General features: G+C 41.2%; 1 protein-coding gene across 1 annotated transcript in view; it reads left to right on the plus strand.

Moving 5' to 3' along the window:
- Positions 1–12,091, plus strand: part of LOC136872711 (neuronal calcium sensor 2) — a 1,371,956-nt gene that overhangs the window by 245,016 nt on the left and 1,114,849 nt on the right. Inside the window, exon 2 of the mRNA XM_068227282.1 lies at positions 11,680–11,741. The gene's annotated coding sequence lies outside the window, so the exon portion shown is untranslated. The remainder of the gene's footprint in view (positions 1–11,679; positions 11,742–12,091) is intronic.

Raw genomic sequence — 12,091 nt, forward strand, 5'->3', positions numbered from 1 at the left:
CGTGGTTTCCTACTTTAACATCAATAAACATGTAATTGCGCACAATGAGCATGAATACAAAGTATCAAACTTCTGTACAGCAAAACCTTAATGATTCTGTCCTAACTTGCACCTTAGTACATCTCTCACAGAGTTCGCCAAATCTCCTGCATTTACAATCAATGCAAGGTTATTGAAAACGCTTCGTTTTACACAATTATTGAAACCCACGGACAACAAACCTGGTCATTAAGTGTCTCAGTTCATAACCTCCTTGTGTCCACTCTAGGTTAATCATGACGTCGCTCATGTAGAAATTTTCCCACATGTTGTCTCTCGTCAGCTGCAATTCTTATAGGAGGTCCTTATACACTGAGGTGGCAGTTACATTGCACACACTAAAATTACTGCGTCAGCCACATAACTAAATGCACCGCTGACCCTGGCCACAATTCGCATAAAATAAAAACACATAAGAATACCTCATAGTTATAAAAATCCAATCATATTTTAAATGCATTATATTAAGCACATTTAGAAATAATACATATACATGACCGACAGAGGAGCGCCAGGAGCCCACCGGTATCGGTATCCCTCATACCACCCATCTCTTCGGAGGTGGATGACACACACAGATCACCAGGGTGGAGGAGAAACCATCGGAGGATGCAGAGTGGGTCTCGGCCCACAAGAGGCCACGGCTGGTCCACGGTCCGATAGCTCTGTACTCCGACCGGCCAACCGAACAAAGGAGGGTTGGCCACAGCTCTATCGTGGCTCCACGCCTCTGTATTTGTGAGACGAATAGGGGCTGGTCCCCGCCGTCGGCTGTGCTGAGAATGGTTTCCTGTGGTGTTCCATTCTCCTGCACTAAGGTGAATGCCGGGTCAGTTCCTAGTATAGGCCATGGCCACCAACCCCCTTACCTTCTCCGCGCATCTCCTTCTCCGATACAAATCTCTTGGCCTGAGAGACGGTGTCACCGTATAGGAGGCCAGTTTCCCCCTTCAGGGGAGGAATGGGAACATTTTGTCGTAGGGAGAGCAGAAACTTTAAAAGTAACTCTTCTACACAATATATCACTCTCGCCTACTTAGATAGGCAAGTCGTTCTTTTTAGAAGGGACGATTTCAAATTCTCTGAACCTTCTAGTTGTGCCTTGTTTAGATTCACCCATACACCTTCCAGTCCGTAGGTCATTACTGTGCTGATTTTCGGTTACAGTATTTCTATGACTGCCTCAAAGGACAAGCTGCTTAGAAGTTTATCAATAATTGCTTTTTATTTATTTATTTATTTATTTATTTATTTATTTATTTATTTATTTATTTATTTATTTATTTATTTATTTATTTATTTATTTGACTTTTTGAAAGTACACAGGCAGTAAGCCCACCTTCTTAACAGAACAGTCAACAGTACTTATAATGCATACATGTAAGTAAAGATAAATACACAATAATAATGCTGAAGATAATAAAGACAAGGAAGAAGAATGAATGGAAAACACATACACAGAGACAATGACAATCCAGAGTACAACAATGATTATTTCTACACTATAAAAATACAAGAATTGCAACAAAGATATAAATAAAGTAGTAAGTGACTATATTAATAAATAAGTCAAAGAGCACCTATTATATAGAAAAGGAGTCTGAATTTATAAATTAGAAACACAGGCCTTTAAATGTATATTAATGACAGTGTGTGATTCTGAAAATAAATCTATTCCTGCAGCAAATGTGTTATAAAATCGTAGCATTTTAATAAATGGCGAGTTCAAGTGATGAGATGTTCTAGATCTTGGAACTTGAAATACTGTGTTCATGCGAGCTCCAGCTCGTGGAAGATGAAAGGAGATAAAATTGAGCAGTCCTATGGAATTAAATTTATTTCTTACGATTTTGTTTAACGTTTTTAGAGAAATAATGATTCTTCTGTTGCGCAACGACGTGAGGTTAAAGTTTGTTTGTTCTTTCTCTACATGTATAGAAAACCAATTTCTGTGTGTCTGAAAAGTAACTCCTAAATATCGAAATTTTACACTGATTTCAATTGCCGATCGCCAGAGTAGATAATTCCCCGCTTACTCCCTTTTCTGAATGGCATAGGGACAGTCTTATCTTCATTTAGCCTCAGCTTAGTTTCTTCAACCCAATTAAATCACATCGTTAAAGCTAGTTAAGGCCGTGTCTCGGCATACATGAGTAGTTTGACCTTACCTGATTCTGTAATATCTGCTAAGTCAGTGATAAAAAGTAGTGGATTGAGGGGGGGTCACCTTGAAGTACATCAGTGGGTTCCCATTTTCACACCTGGTAAATGCTAGGTTTGTACCTCAATGAAATCCACAGCCGCTTCTTCTAGCCCTCTAATGCAAGGGCCATCCAGAAATTTTCCTCCATTTAATAGACAACATAGTTATTTTCGACGTAATCACCACCGGAATTGAGGCACTTGTCATATCGTGGCATCAACCTTTGTATGCCGCTGTCGTAGAACCCTGTCACCTGGGATTGGAACCAGCGTGTGACATTCGTCTTCAGCTGTTCGTCTGTGTGAAAATGCTGACAGGAGGACACGAGTTTTTTTAGGTGCAAGAAAATATGAAAATCACTGGGAACAAGATTATGGCTGTACGGTGTATGATTAAACATCGTCCACACCGAACTCCTGCGGAATAGTCGCTGAGCGCCGAGCCGTATGTGCGCGACGATTGCCATGGATCATCACAATACCTGCACTGAGCATTCAGTGCCTCATGGCCCGTCGCAATTTCCCTAGAAACTATCACAGACCGAACCTCGCTCCACGAACCTGCTACGCAGGCGTAGCAGGGGGAGAGGTGATACTCCCACGTGGCGCGTCCCAGGTGGCGGATAGGGGGGTCCTCACCGGCTTGCCGGCGGACTTGAGGGAAATAAAATACCTCTCGCGGACCAAACACACACCCCCTGTGGGTGGGGGAGGCAGACGAATAATACACCCACGGTATCCCCTGCCTGTCGTGAGAGGCGACTGAATGGGGCGACCAAGGGTTGATTGTATTAGAACCATGAAACTACTTGTGATTCGTACCACCACGCGGAGAACACCAAGGGTCGCTTTTACTTGTGCGTAGTACCATTACGTTGGGTACGAAATTGGTTTGTGATTAGTAGCACACAGGAGCACCGTGCGGTCGGCTTTTGCAGTACCTGTGATTAGTACCACCATATGAGCAGGACCATGGGATGATAGCTACCATGGTTCTGCCTTGCCTATGATTAGTACCCACTATATGAGGAACAGCACGGGATAGGGAGAGGTCCCTGTGGATAGTACTCTTATGTGATGAACACCATAGGTTTGCGTTGCCTGTAAATTACGCCGCAAAGTGAGAAAAACATAGGTCTGTATTATATGTCGAATTTCATAAGCTCTGAGTAGTACAATAATGTGTGGAATACCGCAAGTCTCTGCTACTTTTGATTAGTACCGCAACAGAACAAATACCATGGTTCTAATTTGTTAGCGATCAGTACCGTTATGAGGGGCCGATAACTTCGATTTAGGACCCCCTTTTGACTGCACGCATAATCGATTGTGTCATTCTATAGCAGTACTCCCTTGGTCAGTAATACTCTTTTGTCACGTCAGTTTATGTGAATGTGAGACATTGCGGGTCGCATCCACTGATTGTTTTAAATTCATGTCCATCCATTCATTCTTCGTTCTCACGCTTTTGAATTCTGGTCAGTGGAGATTTTTAGACTTTTAATATGTCATTCCATTTCGTCTTATTTCGTACCATTAGGGGCCGATGACCTCGATGTTAGGCCCCTTTAAACAACAATCATAATCATAATAATAATAAATAAATACCGAACCTCGCAGGCGACGGGAGAAAGAATACGAGCCGCCATTTTGAGACACTGCTGCTGCTGCTGCTGCTGCTGCTGCGCTACTGACACCAGGGGGGACTTGTCCGGCTGTTTGCTACGTCATAGATCCGTCGTGCATGCTCACATATCCCGGCTAAATACGTTTACTTTAGGAAAAAATAAATAGGGAAGCTTAATTTCTGTATGGTCTTTCGTCCCTGAACTCCTTAAACTTTTTAGTGCAACATTAAAATAGAAAAAATATAATAACTACAATAGTATATTATACATCGAGCGTATAATGGCATTTATTAAAACGCGAGTATGTTTCTGAAACGAACTCGCACCATAAATATACTCACGTCTTAGTAACCGTTATAGGCAAGATGCGTACGACTGTTTTGTTCTACCACAATTGTCTTAAGGTTTGAGTTTTTACAATATGTATTTATGTATGTGCTTTCTTCTTCCAGTCGTTATAGTACTACTACAAAAAAATTAATTCCAGACCCTGAAGGGGTTCGGCGGGCCTCATAGAATGTGATGATTTCTCTTAGGCCAAGGAGATCTAGAGCGGTGAAGGTGATGTATGGAGAAGGTGAGGGGGTTGGCGGCCGTAGCGTGCACTAGTAACTGTCCCTGCATTCGCCTTACTGCAGGAAAATGGAAAACAAAAAACCATTCTCAAGATAGCAGTCGGTGGACACCAGCACTTCTCCGTCTCCCGAACGGAGAGCTGTCGAACTATGGTCCAGCTGTAGCCCGCGGTAAACGCCACATCCGCCAACCAATCGTTATTTCATACTCGAAGTGCAACACCGTGTGTGTAGCCTACCAATTACCGGTACTTTGATAAAATCTAAAATAAAAACAATCTTTGCGAAAACAAACAAAAAAAACTGTAACAAGATGTAGGCTATATCGTTGTAATGTTGACATTCATGTGGTTTTATCATACCTTACTAAATGATCCGTTAAAACGCAGAATAGTTTCGTGTTTTGTTTTAACGCTGTATAACGTACAGGTCCTCACTCCTCAGTTCTCAACTATTGCGAGAGATGGCATGCTTGCTTTTTTACAGTTCAAAGCATGGTCTGCACGTAGTTTTAAATTCAAAGTTAAGGCACATTTAAAACTCTGGAAATGAATTAACTTTATTGAAAATGATAATCCACAGCCTGTTTCCAGTCATTCGATCGGGTAAGAAACGGTATGAATGAAGGCCCCATCCAGCCGGAAGGGTAGGAATTCTGCTGGCGGCCGAAGCCTGTCGCACACCTCGGGGTCATTGGTTAATGACTGACAGATGAAGTGAAATGATACTAGATTGTGTTGCATGAATGAAAGATGACAGGGAAAACCGGAGTACCGGAGAAAAACCTGTCCCGCGTCCGCTTTGTCCAGCAAAAATCTCACTTGGAGCGACCACGGAACCCAGCCGCCTGAGCCATGAAAGCTTCAGTTCACGTTATTATAATATTAGAATTAACGTGAACAAAAAAAATATTTTAAATACATGTTGTTGATCGTGCAGTTCGTAAATTATATCTGGGGAATGGTGTGTCTGAAATTGGATTATTCTGTATTGTTTGTCAGTTGACGATTGTTCCGGGAAAGTTATTAATCGATATCGGATATGGTTAGTTGAACATCGATAGAGTACTTTAATGAATGGCAGTAATCATAGCGTATGTAAATAGCGTATTATAGTATGGTCCAACAAAAATACAATTGATTTTATTGACAAGTAAATGTGTGCTACTGTAATTGATGTTATTACACTAGGGATTTATATGGCAATAAACAGTTACAGGGCGGATATACTCGTCAATAAAATGTTAATGTTTTCTTTTGCTGGTATTTTCCTTCTTCTTTTTTCATCTTTCAGTTATAGTGTGGTAGACACCGGTTTATTTATTTAGCGTATGGCATTACACATGAAATAAAATGAAATACTGAAAGTAAGGGTAATAGAAACAAAATGTTAGAATTTGAAAGCAGATTGCCCAGTCCACTGAAGTGCTGATGGAGCAGCCTACAGAAAGTCACTGATATAAGGCCCATTCAAAAAGAAACGAGCAGGAAGCCTTAAAATGAAAACCTGTACCGTTATTCAAAAGTATTGTCCAGCACTGTTGAGGCACTTGACCCACTGCGACACAAGGCGGTGAATGGCCGTCTCGTAAAATTCCTGGGGCTGGGATGTGAACCAGTTCCGAGTTCCGAACGTACTGCTTGACGTCAGTGTCCGAGGTAAATCGTTTGCCTCTCAGTGCCTTCTTTAGCTATCATTGGATTTTTGGGGTGGCGACGACCATGTATGCTTCCACCGGAGACTTAGGTCGTTTGACTCTGTTCGAAGTGATGACACCTTGTCTCGTCTCCAGCGACCACTTGTGAGAGGAACTCATTCCCTTCCTTGGCACAACGCAACGGATATTCAAGAGAGAGGTCCATTCGCCATGCTTCCTGTGCTAGTTGAATACTGTTAGGGCAATTCGTTCTAGAAAGGGTGTGTGCACAGAGTGGACTTTCAAGTCCCATTTTACTACACAGACCCTGGTACCTTCAAGTACTGTAGAGGAATATTCGTGACTTAGATGTTTGCTTATTCCAAACAGGGTACCACTATAGAGTTCCAGCATTTAAGTCCTAAATGGGAATTTCTTCCTCAAATACAAGAGAGGCTAAAGAGAAGATAAATATCAAAGAAAATAGAAGTTTTAGAACAAGGATGAAAAATAGGAAATGGCTAGGGATCCCGAAAATTACAGCAATCCCAAAATAATCACATAAGGAAGTTTACTTAATGGAGTACGAGTGTCCAATTAAAACAGAGGATAAGCATAATCTGCGGTGGAATTAGGAGGGAAAAAATTAAAATCCTAAAGGATTTAAGGAAATGCCTAGTTGCAGCTAGAGAAAAGAGGTCATACTGAGGATAAAGCACTCTTAACAGCCTTTTCGAGTGCTGGCACTTCAGGATTGCAGAGCGAAAAGGAACTTGCCTTATAATCTATTAAATATCACTAATATTTCCTCCATAATTGTACAGAAAGCCCGAAGGTCCTATCCTAGCGTGTATAAAGTCTATAAATTATCTCCCTCGACGAGGAGAGCAGTGGCGTCGAACGTAGGAGTATAACCATGTTGAAGTTTTACATGGTGCCAGCGGCCAGCCACGCGACGTAAATAATTTCTGTTTCACACGAAGAGGGGACCGAAAAGACAACTATTAAGTATCTGGATCGCCTTTATAGGCAGAAGACTGATATTCGATTGAACACAATAAGTGCCATCTTAACATTTCAGGACTGGATACCAACCACGAAAACTAATTATCATTGCAGCATAAGGTTTCAAGAGGTGGCGCTAGATGGCGTGCAGAATAGGAGCAAGAAGGTTAGACTAACTACAGGAGAGGTCGTATTTTCACGTCGCAATTTGGACTACAAGCAACAGAGAAGATGGTTCCATAGATAAGGCGGCAACTTTAGTGATTGGTGGTGACTTCAGAACTTCTGTCGCGGATCCAGTGGGTATCACTCAACAATCCGGTCAAAACCTTTTGCTTGTCCGCCGTATTTTATTACGTTCAATGAATACTGCACACAGTGGCATCGCAGTTCATATGGTTGAACATTATTAGACTCCCTGTTCTATTTCCTTGCTTTATGCAGTATTGATCGTTCTTTGTGTTCCCTTTATATTTCAATAGCCCGGTCCTAATGGTTTTTGTGTGGCATTGTTTCTCTTCAAAAGTAGATTAGAGCCCATTCTCGCGGCACAACGCGGATGTTGATAGTCGGGGCTCGTGTTTATGGCCCGTTTTACTGCCGGCCGGCCTTCCTCTCTTTTCCTGCCCATTGTTCTTATGCTAGGAAAGAGGCTGTCAACAGCATGTATAGGTGTAAAGAAACTGTAGAATCTCGAGCTTTTCACCAACTTGATTAGATGCCGATTTGCTCCTAATTCTATCATGGTTTCACAGTTTAAAAAGGGGGAGTAATGTTTTTTTGGCTAAGTAGTGACTCATCGATTTTTAAAACAGTTAGGATATGTACAAGTTTGAAAACCGGGCTGGGGTTGCGGACGCAGTGAAGATATTTACTTGGAGTAATAATAATAATAATAATAATAATAATAATCAGCGATCCATGTCATTTGTCTCGGACGACTGGCGACCAAAGCGGGACTCCGAGTATCACTGGTGGTAATAGTTTTAAGAAGAAGTCCACCTAGAAAACTATTCTCTATTCACACTAGTCATACGGAAATTGGAAGGTCCGCGTTGTGGATGGAGGCGGTAGAGTAACACCTACGGTATCTCCTGCCTGTTGTAAGAAGGGAACGAAAGGGGCCTAAAGGGCTCTTCACTTGGGAGCGTGGGTTGGTTAACCCAGGGCTCTTGAATGAATCCTGGCATTGCTTCCACTTACTTGTGCCATCTACGCTATCCGACATCCCTTGTTCAGCTCTTGATCTTTTCCGACTCCCGAAGGTATTAGGTATCAAAGCCTAGGGAGTCTTTCATTTTCACGCCCTTCGTGGCTTTCGCCTTTCTTTGGCCAATACCTTCATTTTAGAAGGATCGGACCCCTTCCATTTTTTTCCCTCTGATTAGTGTTAATAGAGAATGGCTGTCCAATTGTACTTCCTCTTAAAACAATAATCAACACCACCGCCAATCACTTTAAAAGAATGAAAATATTGGAGGAAACCACGTAGATTATGTGGAAAATCAAAGAGTACTGAAATCACAAGTATGCTCTGAAAACCATTTTTTAAATTTTTGTTTATTTCTTCTATCTACAGCTGGAGATTCCCACAAGCCAAAGAATACGAGAGACAGAAGAAGAATAATTATTATATAAAACACGGATGCCATAATGAACATTAGTAGTGATGAACGTAAAAAGATTGATTGATTGATTGATTGATTGATTGATTGATTGATTGATTGATTGATTGATTGATTGATTGATTGATTGATTGATTGATTGAAAACCTGCCATTACAACACCAGTGGATGAAGCAAGATGGAGCTAAAGCCCAAACTGTAGGGATTCACTTGCCCTCTGCAACAACACAGTGGAGATAGCTTAATTTTCCGTACCCTTCCCATTCCCCAGATCTCACGCCTCAGATGGCTACATATGGGACATGTAAGAAACCATTTTCCGGCCAAATTATTCACCTAGCAATGTTTCCGAATTACAAGAGACGATACAGTCTTTTTTTGTGTGTGACCTTGCGGCTACCTGTGTTCATCAACATGTTCAAAACCTTACAGGAACTACGCGTGAAACATGAGGGTGCGCATTTTTAATACATGCTGTACGTGTTGCCGTAGTCACCTTGAATGTTGCAATGCCGTATTTTGATGTTTAGAGTAATTTTGCAATTTCAGTAACCTACTGTTGTTTTGCCAGGGGCTGCCTGGCCGAGGCGGTAAAGGCATGCTTTGTTCACCCGGAAGGTCGTGGGTTCGAATATCCGTCAGAAAGTCGAAACATTTAAGAAACGAGATTTCCACTTCCGGAGGTGCATATGGCCCTGAGGCTCACCCTGCCTACGCCAAAAAAAAAAGAGTACCAGGTTAATTCCTGGGGGCAAAGGCGGCCGGGCGTAGAGTGAACCACTCTACCCCATGAAGTGCCGAGGTTACGGATAATGGAAGCCTTTACCTTCCACCAATCCAAGGGCCTTCATGGCCTGTACGGAGACGACTTAGCTTTGCTTTTACTGTTGTTTTGCCGTATACTGTACTTCACAACCACCAGAAAGGCTAGCAGAACAGGTTATAATGAAGGTAGTGGAGAAATTTAAATACCTCGGTTACTGAACTGAACTCAAGTAGAATCAACAGAACTAGAAAGAATTAATACGTCCTTCGAAAAGTTTTTCCATATAACTATATTCTTATTTTTATTATTCCTGGCATTTTTCTCAGTTTATTGCGGTCATCGCTTAATGTAGAGATGGCCCAGTTTTACGGCCGGGAGTCCTTCCTTATGCGAACCCTATATGAAGGGTTGTATTTACTACTGCGTATTTCTGTAGTGGTTGGTAGCGTGATATGTTGTGCATACACAAAGATTTAAGACGAACGCAAACACCCAGCCTCGAGCAAGAAAAGTTAACCTAACGGGGTTAAAATCCTTGGCCCGGCCGGGAATCGAACCCTGGGCCCTCTGAACCTAAGGCCATTACGCTGGCCATTCAGCCAAGGAGGCAGACAATATTCCTTATGTTTTCAATTAAAATTATTTATTTATTTATTTATTTATTTATTTATTTATTTATTTATTTATTTATTTATTTATTTATTAGTTTTTATTTATTCATTTATTTATTTTTTTGACAAATACACTGCGTGACAAAATCGAAGCACCCAGGAGGGGAGAAGAAAACTTCAGTTGTTGAGAGGGTAGGCCTATGTGCTGTTATTTCAATGATTACAAAATCGAGTAGTGAAATTTGCAAATAACTTGCCAGTATGACCCCTCTTATCGACTCCGTCAGCCTAGGCTCAAAAGGCCAATACTCGACTGTGTGCACCACTCAGCTATGCATGGAATTTCTGTAAGCCTAGAGATCCGGGAGAATCTTCTACGTTATGATGCCCGGCCCCGTGGCAACTGGTTAGCATACTGGTCTTCGCTCCAAGGAATCCTGAGCTCAATTCCTGGCCCTGTTAAGGATTCTAACCTTCATTGGTTATTTCCATTGGCTCTGGGACTGGGTATCTTCAATATTAGATTTCATCCTTAGTAGGGCCCCGTCCTCACAGACGCGTAGGTCGCCCATGGGCGTCAACTCGAAAGGCCAGCATCTGGCTTCTCCGGAGACCAAACGTTTAAGATTTGCATGCTCTGGCGGTGAATTCGTAAGGAAAGCTGTGAGCTTGCATTCGAGAGATAGTGGGTTCGAACCCTTACTATCGGCAACTCTGAAAATGGTATCTCGTGGTTCCCTATTTTCACACCAGGAAAATGCTGGGGCTGTATCATAATTAAGGCCACGTCCGCTTCGTTCCCACTCCTAGTCCTTTCCTATCCCATCATCGCCGTAAGACATATCTGTGTCGGTACAACGTAAAGCCAATTATTGAAAAAAAAAAGGAACAATTCATTTTCTCAAGGATGCATACAAAGTGAAAATGTTTTAACTACTTTTTATGTTGTACATTTGTTTAGTACTGTATTAACGTATTAATATTAGTTTTTATGTAATGTTGGAGGGCACAGTGCATCTAAAACTATGTTATAACCAAATACATCCGTAAACTTACAGTGTAGATAATACTTTTTATTACTGCGAAAGGTTATCGGAACGTTGAATATTTAATATTGTTATAAGAGAACGGGAGTGTTATCTCTGACCCGGAAAGCGGGCCGCTGTAAAAGAAACACGTGCAGCTGTGTAAATTACCATAGCACGGGGTTTAGAAAGGAAACAGGAACATTGCTATAGTTTTATGATATCTTTTACAAAAAGTAGAATCTTTACTCTTAAGTGCTGAGCACAAAAAGCGTCTTGAAATATTCACTTCAAGCGTTCTGTAAAAAGCGCCACCTTTACCTTCCATGTTAAAATTCTAACGTATATGGAACATGAATGAGACTCAGTAGTCTTATATTTTGTCCGATTTAGAGAATGCTCTTAGGTTGCACACTTGACTATGCATGTTGTCTATATTCTAGCTGTTCATTACTTTCTTCATCCATTCACAGCTTATAGGGGATGCGTCGTAGTGTAGTTACATTAATAAAATACTTTCATCCTTACCTTTATACATCTCTACATGTTACATTTTATTGCTTTCAGGTTCTGCTTTTCGAAAAATGGTGCTCCTCGTCTTGTACTATGCTCATCGCTGGACTCGTAAGGTAAGGAGTCACCGAAGTTGTTTCTTGTAATTTTGATTCTTTCTTGAAGAACATCGTTCAGTGTTTGAGAGTATATACATTTTAAGTGTGGACCTCGAATCTTTTCAAATTATTGCAAATCAATAACTGGCGTGTAATTATCCTTGGAGCGATTTCGGTGCTTATTTCTTCGTTCATTCGACTAGTGCCGTAATGCATCATTTTTTTCGCACATCTGTAAACCAAAAACTAAATCCCCTTACTACGGTATTAACAGTATACATCATTAATGCAGGAAGTTCCTTACTTAGCGTATCTTGTATTATTATTATTATTATTATTATTATTATTATTATTATTATTATTATTAT

The sequence above is a fragment of the Anabrus simplex genome, chromosome 4, assembly GCF_040414725.1.
Source record: "Anabrus simplex isolate iqAnaSimp1 chromosome 4, ASM4041472v1, whole genome shotgun sequence".
Taxonomy (NCBI): Eukaryota; Metazoa; Arthropoda; class Insecta; order Orthoptera; family Tettigoniidae; genus Anabrus; species Anabrus simplex.